This window comes from Myotis myotis, unplaced genomic scaffold, assembly GCF_014108235.1.
Source record: "Myotis myotis isolate mMyoMyo1 unplaced genomic scaffold, mMyoMyo1.p scaffold_m19_p_2, whole genome shotgun sequence".
Classification (NCBI taxonomy): Eukaryota; Metazoa; Chordata; class Mammalia; order Chiroptera; family Vespertilionidae; genus Myotis; species Myotis myotis.
The window spans coordinates 3005829-3020757 of NW_023416324.1; positions in this window are offsets into that span (position 1 = coordinate 3005829).

Genomic DNA, 14929 nt, shown 5'->3' on the forward strand with positions numbered 1-14929 from the left:
AGGGAGAGGGACGGCCGGTGAGGACAGGGAGAGGGGTGGCCGGTGAGGACAGGGAGAGGAATGGCCTGTGAGGACAGGGAGAGGGACGGCCGGTGAGGACAGGGAGAGGGAAGGCCTGTGAGGACAGGGAGAGGGACGGCCGGTGAGGACAGGGAGAGGGGTGGCCGGTGAGGACAGGGAGAGGGACGGCCGGTGAGGACAGGGAGAGGGGTGGCCGGTGAGGACAGGGAGAGGGGTGGCCGGTGAGGACAGGGAGAGGGGTGGCCGGTGAGGACAGGGAGAGGGACGGCCGGTGAGGACAGGGAGAGGGATGGCCGGTGAGGACAGGGAGAGGGACGGCCGGTGAGGACAGGGAGAGGGACGGCCGGTGAGGTCAGGGAGAGGGACGGCCGGTGAGGACAGGGAGAGGGATGGCCTGTGAGGACAGGGAGAGGGACGGCCGGTGAGGACAGGGAGAGGGGTGGCCTGTGAGGACAGGGAGAGGGACGGCCGGTGAGGACAGGGAGAGGGACGGCCGGTGAGGACAGGGAGAGGGGCGGCCGGTGAGGACAGGGAGAGGGACAGCCGGTGAGGACAGGGAGAGGGACGGCCGGTGAGGACAGGGAGAGGGACGGCCGGTGAGGACAGGGAGAGGGACGGCCGGTGAGGACAGGGAGAGGGACGGCCGGTGAGGACAGGGAGAGGGGTGGCCGGTGAGGACAGGGAGAGGGGTGGCCGGTGAGGACAGGGAGAGGGGTGGCCGGTGAGGACAGGGAGAGGGACAGCCGGTGAGGACAGGGAGAGGGAAGGCCGGTGAGGACAGGGAGAGGGACGGCCGGTGAGGACAGGGAGAGGGACGGCCGGTGAGGACAGGGAGAGGGACGGCCGGTGAGGACAGGGAGAGGGACGGCCGGTGAGGACAGGGAGAGGGACGGCCTGTGAGGACAGGGAGAGGGACGGCCGGTGAGGACAGGGAGAGGGGTGGCCGGTGAGGACAGGGAGAGGGGTGGCCGGTGAGGACAGGGAGAGGGACGGCCGGTGAGGACAGGGAGAGGGACGGCCGGTGAGGACAGGGAGAGGGACGGCCGGTGAGGACAGGGAGAGGGACGGCCGGTGAGGACAGGGAGAGGGACGGCCGGTGAGGACAGGGAGAGGGACAGCCGGTGAGGACAGGGAGAGGGACGGCCGGTGAGGACAGGGAGAGGGACGGCCGGTGAGAACAGGGAGAGGGATGGCCTGTGAGGACAGGGAGAGGGACGGCCGGTGAGGACAGGGAGAGGGAAGGCCGGTGAGGACAGGGAGAGGGGTGGCCGGTGAGGACAGGGAGAGGGACGGCCGGTGAGGACAGGGAGAGGGGTGGCCGGTGAGGACAGGGAGAGGGGTGGCCTGTGAGGACAGGGAGAGGGACGGCCGGTGAGGACAGGGAGAGGGGTGGCCGGTGAGGACAGGGAGAGGGACGGCCGGTGAGGACAGGGAGAGGGGTGGCCGGTGAGGACAGGGAGAGGGATGGCCTGTGAGGACAGGGAGAGGGACGGCCGGTGAGGACAGGGAGAGGGATGGCCTGTGAGGACAGGGAGAGGGACGGCCGGTGAGGACAGGGAGAGGGGTGGCCGGTGAGGACAGGGAGAGGGACGGCCGGTGAGGACAGGGAGAGGGGTGGCCGGTGAGGACAGGGAGAGGGGTGGCCGGTGAGGACAGGGAGAGGGTTGGCCGGTGAGGACAGGGAGAGGGACGGCCGGTGAGGACAGGGAGAGGGACGGCCGGTGAGGACAGGGAGAGGGACGGCCGGTGAGGACAGGGAGAGGGACGGCCGGTGAGGTCAGGGAGAGGGACGGCCGGTGAGGACAGGGAGAGGGATGGCCTGTGAGGACAGGGAGAGGGACGGCCGGTGAGGACAGGGAGAGGGAAGGCCGGTGAGGACAGGGAGAGGGACGGCCGGTGAGGTCAGGGAGAGGGACGGCCGGTGAGGACAGGGAGAGGGATGGCCTGTGAGGACAGGGAGAGGGACGGCCGGTGAGGACAGGGAGAGGGGCGGCCGGTGAGGACAGGGAGAGGGACAGCCGGTGAGGACAGGGAGAGGGACGGCCGGTGAGGACAGGGAGAGGGACGGCCGGTGAGGACAGGGAGAGGGACGGCCGGTGAGGTCAGGGAGAGGGACGGCCGGTGAGGACAGGGAGAGGGATGGCCTGTGAGGACAGGGAGAGGGACGGCCGGTGAGGACAGGGAGAGGGGCGGCCGGTGAGGACAGGGAGAGGGACAGCCGGTGAGGACAGGGAGAGGGACGGCCGGTGAGGACAGGGAGAGGGACGGCCGGTGAGGACAGGGAGAGGGACGGCCGGTGAGGACAGGGAGAGGGACGGCCGGTGAGGACAGGGAGAGGGGTGGCCGGTGAGGACAGGGAGAGGGGTGGCCGGTGAGGACAGGGAGAGGGGTGGCCGGTGAGGACAGGGAGAGGGACAGCCGGTGAGGACAGGGAGAGGGACGGCCTGTGAGGACAGGGAGAGGGACGGCCGGTGAGGACAGGGAGAGGGACGGCCGGTGAGGACAGGGAGAGGGACGGCCGGTGAGGACAGGGAGAGGGACGGCCGGTGAGGACAGGGAGAGGGACGGCCGGTGAGGACAGGGAGAGGGACGGCCTGTGAGGACAGGGAGAGGGACGGCCGGTGAGGACAGGGAGAGGGGTGGCCGGTGAGGACAGGGAGAGGGGTGGCCGGTGAGGACAGGGAGAGGGACGGCCGGTGAGGACAGGGAGAGGGATGGCCGGTGAGGACAGGGAGAGGGACGGCCGGTGAGGACAGGGAGAGGGACGGCCGGTGAGGACAGGGAGAGGGACGGCCGGTGAGGACAGGGAGAGGGACAGCCGGTGAGGACAGGGAGAGGGACGGCCGGTGAGGACAGGGAGAGGGACGGCCGGTGAGAACAGGGAGAGGGATGGCCTGTGAGGACAGGGAGAGGGACGGCCGGTGAGGACAGGGAGAGGGACGGCCGGTGAGGACAGGGAGAGGGATGGCCGGTGAGGACAGGGAGAGGGACGGCCGGTGAGGACAGGGAGAGGGACGGCCGGTGAGGACAGGGAGAGGGGTGGCCGGTGAGGACAGGGAGAGGGAAGGCCGGTGAGGACAGGGAGAGGGGTGGCCGGTGAGGACAGGGAGAGGGACGGCCGGTGAGGACAGGGAGAGGGGTGGCCGGTGAGGACAGGGAGAGGGGTGGCCGGTGAGGACAGGGAGAGGGGTGGCCGGTGAGGACAGGGAGAGGGACGGCCGGTGAGGACAGGGAGAGGGACGGCCGTTGAGGACAGGGAGAGGGACGGCCGGTGAGGACAGGGAGAGGGACGGCCGGTGAGGACAGGGAGAGGGACGGCCGGTGAGGACAGGGAGAGGGACAGCCGGTGAGGACAGGGAGAGGGACGGCCGGTGAGGACAGGGAGAGGGACGGCCGGTGAGAACAGGGAGAGGGATGGCCTGTGAGGACAGGGAGAGGGACGGCCTGTGAGGACAGGGAGAGGGACGGCCGGTGAGGACAGGGAGAGGGACGGCCGGTGAGGACAGGGAGAGGGACGGCCGGTGAGGACAGGGAGAGGGACGGCCGGTGAGGACAGGGAGAGGGACGGCCGGTGAGGACAGGGAGAGGGACGAGGGATGCCGACACGTCTGTTTATGGAAACGAAGCAGCCTGGGCCCCGCTTGGGATTCAGGCCAGACTCACAGATGCTTCTCCCGGGGGCATCCTCCATCCTCCGTGGCAGGCGTCAGCGCTGGGGAGCGAGGGGCGGCCGGTTAGAATTCGGTCACGATTTGGTGGCGTTACGTCCCCCTGACACCTGGCGTCCACAGCAAAGGGCTGAGCTGGGCCGGCAGGCATGGGGGGGGGGGGGGCGCGGGGAGAGGGGCAATGGGCGGGCAGGATAGGTTTCCGCGTCGCGGGCACAGGACAGTGAGACGGAGAGAAGATGCGGAGGCTGGCCGAGTGCAACAGGGTGGAGGGGACCCCTCCTTTGCCTGGAGCTGGCCTCCCAGAGCCAGGACGCCTGGAGCCCAGTGAGGCCACCAGGAGGCCACACGGCCCGTTCCCTCGCAAGGCGTCAAGCGCTGATCCGAGGCCCAGGACACGGAGGGGAGTGAGACCCACCCCTACGTTCAGGGAGCTCCCCATCGACCCAGGAGACAGACAGGGAGACGGACAGGGAGACGGACACGCTTTGCAGGGCTTGAGTAACTGAGCTGGGGGTGGGGAGGGCTGAGCTGCGCTTGGGGCTGAGCTGGGCTGCACTTGGGGGGCTGAGCTGGGCTGTGCTTGGGGCTGAGCTGGGCTGCACTTGGGGGGCTGAGCTGGGCTGCATTTGGGGCTGAGCTGGGCTGCGCGAGGGGCTGAGCTGGGCTGCACGTGGGGGGCTGAGCTGAGCTGCATGTGGGGGGCTGAGCTGGGCTGCACGTGGGGGGCTGAGCTGGGCTGCACGTGGGGGCTGAGCTGGGCTGCGCCTGGGGCTGAGCTGGGCTGCGCCTGGGGCTGAGCTGGGCTGCGCTTGGGGCTGAGCTGGGCTGCACGTGGGGGCTGCACCGCAGGGTGCCCTACTCCGTGGAGGGAAGGCCAGGCTCCTGCAAAGGCCTAGAAACATTATTGTGGACTTGGGGGCAGGTGAGTCTCCCGCTGTGTGCGGTGCGGCCCCATCACAAAGGTCCTCATCTATAAAGTGACCAGACGCCCCACTCGTGGGACGGTCTGGGGTGTGGAGGCCGAGGGTGCTGGCGTGGACCTGGGCCTCGGCAGCCCCGAGTGCCGAGGGGACCCCAGCTGGTCTCCTGGGAGGGGCCTCGGGACGGCCCACAGGCCACGCAGTCAGCTCCCCGGTGGGGGGGGGGGGGGGGGGGGGGGGGCGGTGGCGGGAAAAAGCAGGCCTCTCATTGGCTCAGGACGTGGAGCTTGTCACCAAACACCCTGTCGTCAGAGAGAGAATTCACGATAAAGGCGGGGTCTGAGACTAGTGCACCTCCAGCATCAGGTGGGAGGAGTCCGGTCCCTCCACAGCAGAGACGCTCTGTGACCTGCCGCCCTGAGCACCAGCTCCCCCCCACCCTCCCCCTGCCACCCCCATCCCCACCCCCACCCCCACCCCCGCCCCCCACAGTGTTAACACACGTCCCTCCCTCCTGCCCAGGCCTCGCCGGACCCCTGGACCCGGTTCCGTCTGGAGAGGAGCCAGCGAATTGTCTTACAAACGTGTCCAGGGAGGAGCCCTCCTCGGTGCCTCGGAGGAGCCACCGAGGCCGTGGGGGGCCGGGCTGTCCCCCAGCTCAGGACCTGCAGCATCGGACAGCTGGTCAAGGGCAGGCCTCAAGGTCACCGAGCTGGGCGCTTCCGGAACGCGGGCCCTGGAGCAGAGTCGCTGGCACCGCAGAGGCGTGCGCTGCCGCCAGGTGCCTGCGGGGGGGGGGGGGGGGGGGGGGGGGATGGGGGGATGGGGGGGTCCCAGCCCGGAGAACCGGTGGGGGAGTGAGAGGGTCGCCCTGCAGAGAGGCCCGTGGCTGTGGGGGCGGGAGAACTGCTCTCACCGGACGAAGGGTCACGGGGCCGCGAGCACAGCTTCCGGGAGCAGGAGAGCGCCCTGTTCGCTCGGTAAATGAGGGGGTGTCTGTCTGCTGGGCCCCGGGGAGGGGGGGGGGCGGGGAGGGAGGCTGAATGCGCTGAGGCCGCCGGCCCATTGCGGGACTCAAAGTCCGCGGGAGGCCCTAGTGGAGATTTTGAGGCGGGAGGGTCCCAGCGCCCCTCGTGGTCAAGTGCAAAGGAACACGAAGCCCTTCGTATCCGGAGTCTGGTCTCTGGTCGTGGACGCAAGAGGCCCTGGTTGCTGTCCCGGTGGGTCCCCGGGCCCCTCACTGACGGTGGGGGAGCCAGAGGTGGGGAAGCGATGCTTTCCACGGTGCAGAATCCACAACACAGCCAGAGTCCCCACAGCGCTCTCTTTTTAAAAAATATATTGTATTGATTGCAGAGAGGAGGGAGAGAGAGAGAAACATCAATGATGAGAGAGAATCATGGATCGGCTGCCTCCTGCACGCCCCACACTGGGGATCGAGCCTGCAACCTGGGCCTGTGCCCTGACCGGGCATCGAGCCCTGACCTCCTGGTTCACAGGTCGATGCTCACCCCCGGAGCCCCGCTGGCCGGGCCACCTGAACCCTCAGTCCTGCCCTGGACACGAGAACCGTTTCATAGGGTCCAGGCCCGTGACCAGCTCCGAGGTCCCTCTTCAGGCCCGAGGCGCCAGCTGGGCGCTGAGTCACGGCGCTGGGTCCCACCACGTCCAGTGACGGGGGAGGCCGAGGGGGAGAGCCGGGCGCTGGCCCCCCCGCCTCCCCACACGGAACACTGAGGGCTTGTGCGGAACGTTTTATTTTAAGAGCCGGTGCGGGGGTGGCTGCTCTCTCACTCGTTTTTATTGCAAAAGGAGCACCTGATGGTGTGACACATCAGCCACCCCCACATGCGTCCCGGAGTGACCGCAGTGCAAGGTCAGGTCCCCGGGCCTCCGCCACATGGCCGGGTGGACAGGAGGCCCCTGTGTCCCCCAGCCCCTCTGCTGCGCACACAGACCACGGAGCACGGCCGCCCTCCCTGGCCGCGTCCGCTTCCTCCCTCGCCGGCGGCCTTGAGAGCCCGGCCCGGCCCCGCGGCTGTGAGCAGGCCCCGCAGGGTGCGGCCCGGCCCGGCTGACGTCGGAGCGGCTTCCACCTGCCACCGCCCTGTGGGCGCCACCCTGCAGACCGCCCCCCCCCTCCGCCAGCCGCGGGGGACCAGGGGGGCCCGGGACGTGGAGGCTGTTTCGGCCGGCGGCGGTTTCTGAGGGAACCTGAAAGGAAGGCGCAGCGATCGCACTTAAGACGAGGAAGGCGGGAGCCTGTGAGCGAGAGGACGCTGCAGGAAGCCAGGACCTGCAGGTTCTAAGCCAAAGTCTCGCGGGAGCCTGTTTCTCAAAGTGGGGTCACAGGGCCACCCCCCAGGAGCACCCGGCGCTTGCTCATCTGGACCCCCCAGAATCAGGATCTTGGGGGGGAGTGACAAGCACCCCGGTTGGACCTGAGTCCCACCCAAGTGTGAGCAGCACCGTCCAGAGGCCAGGAGCAAAGGAGGGGGGGGCTGGCTCTGCTCCTGGGCCTGCTTCGGGCCCTCCGGCGGCAAAGGGGCACGTGGACCACAGATGGCGTCCACAGGCGTGGCCTGCGCAGCACACGCAGCCGTGATGCGAGGCGGCCCCGTGCAGGGAGGGGTTTCTGACGCCGGAAGAAGCAGCTGTGACGCTGCACGTCGGTCCCGTCCATTCACAGGGGGGAGTGCAGGCTGAGCTCCAAAGTGCGCTGGGCACCGTGGGGGCCACAAACCTGCTCAGGGACAAAGGACCCGGGAAGCCATTTACAGTGAGAGCCAGGTCACGTGGGACAGACAGGCAAGAGGAACACACAAGCAAGAGGAACAGACAGGCAAGAGGAACAGACAGGCAAGAGGAACAGACAGGCAAGAGGAGCAGACAAGCAAGAGGAGTAGACAAACAAGAGGAACAGACAAACAAGAGGAGTAGACAAACAAGAGGAGTAGACAGGCAAGAGGAACAGACAGGCAAGAGGAGTAGACAAACAAGAGGAGTAGACAAGCAAGAGGAGTAGACAAGCAAGAGGAGTAGACAAGCAAGAGGAGTAGACAAACAAGAGGAGTAGACAAGCAAGAGGAGTAGACAAGCAAGAGGAGTAGACAAACAAGAGGAGTAGACAGGCAAGAGGAGTAGACAAGCAAGAGGAGTAGACAAACAAGAGGAGTAGACAAACAAGAGGAGTAGACAAGCAAGAGGAGTAGACAGGCAAGAGGAGTAGACAGGCAAGAGGAGTAGACAGGCAAGAGGAGTAGACAAACAAGAGGAGTAGACAGGCAAGAGGAGTAGACAAGCAAGAGGAGTAGACAAACAAGAGGAGTAGACAAGCAAGAGGAGTAGACAGGCAAGAGGAGTAGACAAGCAAGAGGAGTAGACAGGCAAGAGGAGTAGACAAGCAAGAGGAGTAGACAGGCAAGAGGAGTAGACAGGCAAGAGGAACAGACAGGCAAGAGGAACAGACAGGCAAGAGGAACAGACAGGCAAGAGGAACAGACAGGCAAGAGGAACAGACAGGCAAGAGGAACAGACAGGCAAGAGGAGTAGACAAACAAGAGGAGTAGACAGGCAAGAGGAACAGACAGGCAAGAGGAGTAGACAAGCAAGAGGAGTAGACAAGCAAGAGGAGTAGACAGGCAAGAGGAGTAGACAAGCAAGAGGAGTAGACAAGCAAGAGGAGTAGACAGGCAAGAGGAGTAGACAGGCAAGAGGAACAGACAGGCAAGAGGAACAGACAGGCAAGAGGAACAGACAAGCAAGAGGAGTAGACAAACAAGAGGAGTAGACAAGCAAGAGGAACAGACAGGCAAGAGGAGTAGACAAGCAAGAGGAGTAGACAAGCAAGAGGAGTAGACAGGCAAGAGGAGTAGACAAGCAAGAGGAGTAGACAAGCAAGAGGAGTAGACAGGCAAGAGGAACAGACAGGCAAGAGGAACAGACAGGCAAAAGGAGTAGACAAACAAGAGGAGTAGGCAAGCAAGAGGAGTAGACAGGCAAGAGGAGTAGACAAGCAAGAGGAGTAGGCAAGCAAGAGGAGTAGACAGGCAAGAGGAGTAGACAAGCAAGAGGAGTAGACAGGCAAGAGGAACAGACAAGCAAGAGGAACAGACAGGCAAGAGGAGTAGACAAACAAGAGGAGTAGGCAAGCAAGAGGAGTAGACAGGCAAGAGGAACAGACAAGCAAGAGGAACAGACAGGCAAGAGGAGTAGACAAACAAGAGGAGTAGGCAAGCAAGAGGAGTAGACAGGCAAGAGGAGTAGACAAGCAAGAGGAACAGACAAGCAAGAGGAACAGACAGGCAAGAGGAGTAGACAAACAAGAGGAGTAGATAAGCAAGAGGAGTAGACAGGCAAGAGGAGTAGACAGGCAAGAGGAGTAGACAGGCAAGAGGAACAGACAAGCAAGAGGAACAGACAAGCAAGAGGAGTAGACAGGCAAGAGGAGTAGACAGGCAAGAGGAGTAGACAAGCAAGAGGAACAGACAAGCAAGAGGAGTAGACAGGCAAGAGGAGTAGACAGGCAAGAGGAACAGACAGGCAAGAGGAACAGACAAGCAAGAGGAGTAGACAAGCAAGAGGAGTAGACAAGCAAGAGGAGTAGACAGGCAAGAGGAGTAGATAAGCAAGAGGAGTAGACAGGCAAGAGGAACAGACAGGCAAGAGGAACAGACAGGCAAGAGGAACAGACAAGCAAGAGGAACAGACAGGCAAGAGGAGTAGACAGGCAAGAGGAGTAGACAGGCAAGAGGAGTAGACAGGCAAGAGGAACAGACAGGCAAGAGGAACAGACAAGCAAGAGGAGTAGACAAACAAGAGGAGTAGACAAGCAAGAGGAACAGACAGGCAAGAGGAGTAGACAAGCAAGAGGAGTAGACAAGCAAGAGGAGTAGACAGGCAAGAGGAACAGACAGGCAAGAGGAGTAGACAGGCAAGAGGAGTAGACAAGCAAGAGGAGTAGACAGGCAAGAGGAGTAGACAGGCAAGAGGAGTAGACAGGCAAGAGGAACAGACAAGCAAGAGGAACAGACAGGCAAGAGGAACAGACAAGCAAGAGGAACAGACAGGCAAGAGGAGTAGACAGGCAAGAGGAACAGACAAGCAAGAGGAGTAGACAGGCAAGAGGAGTAGACAGGCAAGAGGAACAGACAGGCAAGAGGAACAGACAAGCAAGAGGAGTAGACAAGCAAGAGGAGTAGACAGGCAAGAGGAACAGACAGGCAAGAGGAACAGACAAGCAAGAGGAGTAGACAAACAAGAGGAGTAGACAAGCAAGAGGAACAGACAGGCAAGAGGAGTAGACAAGCAAGAGGAGTAGACAAGCAAGAGGAGTAGACAGGCAAGAGGAACAGACAGGCAAGAGGAGTAGACAAGCAAGAGGAGTAGACAGGCAAGAGGAGTAGACAGGCAAGAGGAGTAGACAGGCAAGAGGAACAGACAAGCAAGAGGAACAGACAGGCAAGAGGAACAGACAAGCAAGAGGAGTAGACAGGCAAGAGGAGTAGACAGGCAAGAGGAGTAGACAGGCAAGAGGAACAGACAAGCAAGAGGAACAGACAGGCAAGAGGAACAGACAAGCAAGAGGAACAGACAGGCAAGAGGAGTAGACAGGCAAGAGGAGTAGACAGGCAAGAGGAGTAGACAGGCAAGAGGAACAGACAGGCAAGAGGAACAGACAAGCAAGAGGAGTAGACAAACAAGAGGAGTAGACAAGCAAGAGGAACAGACAGGCAAGAGGAGTAGACAAGCAAGAGGAGTAGACAAGCAAGAGGAGTAGACAGGCAAGAGGAACAGACAGGCAAGAGGAGTAGACAGGCAAGAGGAGTAGACAAGCAAGAGGAGTAGACAGGCAAGAGGAGTAGACAGGCAAGAGGAGTAGACAGGCAAGAGGAACAGACAGGCAAGAGGAACAGACAGGCAAGAGGAACAGACAGGCAAGAGGAACAGACAGGCAAGAGGAACAGACAGGCAAGAGGAACAGACAAGCAAGAGGTAGTAGACAGGCAAGAGGAGTAGACAAGCAAGAGGAGTAGACAGGCAAGAGGAACAGACAGGCAAGAGGAACAGACAGGCAAGAGGAGTAGACAGGCAAGAGGAGTAGACAGGCAAGAGGAGTAGACAGGCAAGAGGAGTAGACAGGCAAGAGGAGTAGACAGGCAAGAGGAGTAGACAGGCAAGAGGAACAGACAGGCAAGAGGAACAGACAGGCAAGAGGAACAGACAAGCAAGAGGAGTAGACAGGCAAGAGGAGTAGACAAGCAAGAGGAGTAGACAGGCAAGAGGAGTAGACAGGCAAGAGGAACAGACAGGCAAGAGGAACAGACAGGCAAGAGGACAGACAGGCAAGAGGAGTAGACAGGCAAGAGGAGTAGACAGGCAAGAGGAACAGACAGGCAAGAGGAACAGACAGGCAAGAGGAGTAGACAGGCAAGAGGAGTAGACAAGCAAGAGGAGTAGACAGGCAAGAGGAGTAGACAGGCAAGAGGAACAGACAGGCAAGAGGAACAGACAAGCAAGAGGAGTAGACAAGCAAGAGGAGTAGACAGGCAAGAGGAGTAGACAAGCAAGAGGAGTAGACAGGCAAGAGGAGTAGACAGGCAAGAGGAACAGACAAGCAAGAGGAGTAGACAAGCAAGAGGAACAGACAGACAAGCAAGAGGAACAGACAAGCAAGAGGAACAGACAAGCTAGAGGAGGCGAGAGAAGGTCGGAGAAGGAAGGCGGGACGTCACCGGTTGGTCGGCGTGGGAGCATCACAGGGGAGCACGCAGAACGGAGCCAGCAGAGCGTGTTCCCAGACGAGCGTGGGGCTGGGGTTGTGAGAGTGACGGTGCAGTCGAGGAGAGGAACGGACCCGAGTGGCTGGAAGGAGCAGACGACGGAGGCGGGAAACTGAGGCAGGGTTCGGCGTCGGGAAGTGGGAAGTGGCCGCAGGATATTTTCAAGCAGATAATCGGGACGCGTGCGTCTGTCTGCTGCAGAGAACAGCCCATCTGCTGCCCCGGGGACACCCCTGCAGGAGCCATCGTGGCCCTGCCCAATCTGCAGGGGCTTCTAAGTGTCACCCCAGTTTCCCAGGGGGTCAATCAAGCAAGGAGCCGATCTGGGGGAGGTAAACGAGGGTTCGGGTTTTGGACTGACGAGTGGAGGTGCCTGGTTCCTGTCGACGTGGAGAAACCGACCGGGCAGTTGGTTGTCCCTGGAGGACAGGGCGAGGCCGGCCGAGGAGGCGGTGGTGCAGGGACGGGTTGGAGTGACCAGTGCTCCAAGGCCCTGAGTCTGCCCTGCTCCAGCCCCACGGGGCCCGGGAAGCAGATCTGTTTCCTCATTCAAGACCCACCTCCAAACCCCCAAATCCAACCTGGGAAGCAGATCTGTTTCCTCATTCAAGACCCGCCTCCTGCCCTAACCGGTTTGGCTTAGTGGATAGAGCGTCAGCCTGCGGACTCAAGAGTCCCAGGTTCGATTCCGGTCAAGGGCATGTACCTTAGTTGCGGGCACATCCCCAGGAGGCAGTGTGCAGGAGGCAGCTGATCGATGTTTCTAACTCTCTATCCCTCTCCCTTCCTCTCTGTAAAAAAATCAATAAAAAATATTTAAAAAAAAAAAAAAAAAAAAAAAAAGACCCGCCTCCAAACCCCCAAATCCAAACCGGGAAGCAGGGCCGCGCCCCAGGCCCGTGTCTCCCCCGCTGCGCGGCGGCTGCTCACTTGGGTGACTGGCCAACGTGCCTAACTCGATGGCAATGAAAACGCCACGTGTCAGAGCTTGTGGGATGCGTCGCTTGTGGGAGCGAGTAAACGAACAGCAAGTTCAACCCGAGAAAGCTGACGGGAGGAGCGAATCCAGGGAAAAGCGGGAAGTAATGAAAGAGGAAGTGTGGGTGCGACAGAGCGGACCGATGGCGCTGGTTTTCTGCAGCGACTGACAGACCCTTGGCAGGACAGATCAAGAAGCAAAGGAGAGAGACTAACCAGCTGACATCAGGGATGGGGCCGGGCCGGGTTCGGTGGCCAGCGCTGCCATACAAAGCCCCACACACGTGGTGGCTCAAACCACAGAAAGTTCTTTTCATGGAGAAGGAAGTCGGAGACGGAGGCGTCTGTGGGGGGGGGGGGGGCGGGAGGGGGTTCCTGCCGAGGGGTGTGAGGCAGGGGCGGTGTCAGGTCTCTCTCCGCCGCCTGTAGACGCCGTCTTCCCGCGTCTTCACGTGTCTTCCCTCTGCGGGTCTCTGCGTTCTAATCCTCGCTGCTTAGAAGGACACGGATCCCATGGGCGAGGGCCCACCCTGCTGACCCCATGTCGCCTTAACGGTCTCTTTAAGAGCCACCTTTCCAAGTCAGTGATGCTCTGAGGTCTTGGGGCAGCGGTTCTCAACCTGTGGGTCGCGACCCCTTTGGCGGTCGAACGACCCTTTCACAGGGGTCGCCTAAGACCATCCTGCATATCAGATATTTACATGACGATTCATAACAGTAGCAACATTACAGTGATGAAGTAGCAACAAAAATAATTTTACGGTTGGGTCACAACATGAGGAACTGTATTTAAAGGGCCAGAAGGTTGAGAACCACTGTGTTGGGGCTAGGACTCCGACCTATGAAGGTGGGGAGAGAGGTGGAGACGTGACTCAGCTCATCACGAGGACGTTACTAGAGACCTCAGAGACACCAACGAGGTCCTAGGGGCTGTGAGGAGCCAAAAATAATTCTAACGTTACGACAGAGTGAAGGGTTTCCTTGGGCAACACACATCCCAGACGATCGCAAAAAGAAACAGGAACGCCGAGCAGCCCGTAACCATGGAAGAAATTGAATTCACAAATTTAAACTCGGTCACCGAGAAAACTGCAGACCCAGCGGGCCCATCGGTGAGTTCCTCTACACATTGAACAAAAACACGCGGCCCATCTCACCCGAATTCTCCTCGGAAACAGAAAAAAATGGAAGGGGAGAGAGGCCAGAATGACTTCGGCCAAAACCTGGTAAGACGTTTAAAAAAGGAAACATACAGGCTCGTCTCTCGTAAGCGAAGTGTGAGCTGGGCTCATCCATCCACCCGTGACGGGGACCCGCGGTCACACTGCACTGGGGGTTTTCCTAGAGAGCGATGTCGGTTTAGCATTTCATAATTAACCAGCCGATACAATTTGCCGCGTTACCAGCAGCAGGAAAACAAAATGAACCTGTCAGTGGTTAGAGCCTTCGACCCCGTTCAACACGCTTCTAGGAGGAAAACTCTTAGCAACTAGGAACTGAAGAGGCCGTCTCTCGCCTGATAGACACGCCCACGGAACCTGCGGGAGCTGGCTGCTGGGGGCGGGGGGCAGGGGGGTGCTGGAAGCTCCCCTCGGAGGTTAGGGTGGACGAGGGGGCTGCTCACTCCACCTCTGCTCAGTGCAGCGCTGGAGGTGCAGACAGCGCAACGGGGCGAGAAAGGGAGATATGAGACACACACATCGGACGGTAAGTGTGTGTGTGTGTGGGGGGGGGGTGATAAGACGCAGGGGAGTGTGTCCAGCGAGCGGGGACGCCGGCCGTCGCCTGGCTGCGCTCCGTGTGCGACAAACCACCGAGCTGCGCGCTGTCCCCGCTCCTCGCGCCCGAGTCCGAAGGGAAGGCGGCGTGTGCGGCCGGGAGGCGGGGTGGCCGCCTGCACAGCGGTGAAGGCTTAGGAAGCCGCCGGGGGCTCCGATGGTAGGCAGCTGAGCCACAGGTGAGGTGGAGGCCGCTGGCACCTCAGAGGCCGGGGGGCAGCACCCGGGTCCGGCTGGGCCTCCCTCTCCGGGCAGCACGCGGGGTCCGGCTGGGCCTCCCTCTCCGGGCGGCACGCGGGGTCCGCTGGCCTCCCTCTCCGGGCGGCACGCGGGGTCCGGCTGGGCCTCCCTCTCCGGGCGGCACGCGGGGTCCGGCTGGGCCTCCCTCTCCGGGCGGCACGCGGGGTCCGGCTGGGCCTCCCTCTCCGGGCGGCACGCGGGGTCCGGCTGGGCCTCCCTCTCCGGGCGGCACGCGGGGTCCGGCTGGGCCTCCCTCTCCGGGCGGCACGCGGGGTCCGGCTGGGCCTCCCTCTCCGGGCGGCACGCGGGGTCCGGCTGGGCCTCCCTCTCCGGGCCTCCCTCTCCGGGCAGCACGCGGGGTCCGGCTGGGCCTCCCTCTCCGGGCGGCACGCGGGGTCCGGCTGGGCCTCCCTCTCCGGGCGGCACGCGGGGTCCGGCTGGGCCTCCCTCTCCGGGCAGCACCCGGGTCCGGCTGGGCCTCCCTCCCTGGGCCTCCCTCTCCGGGCCTCCCTCTCCGGGCGGCACGCGGGGGCTGAGCG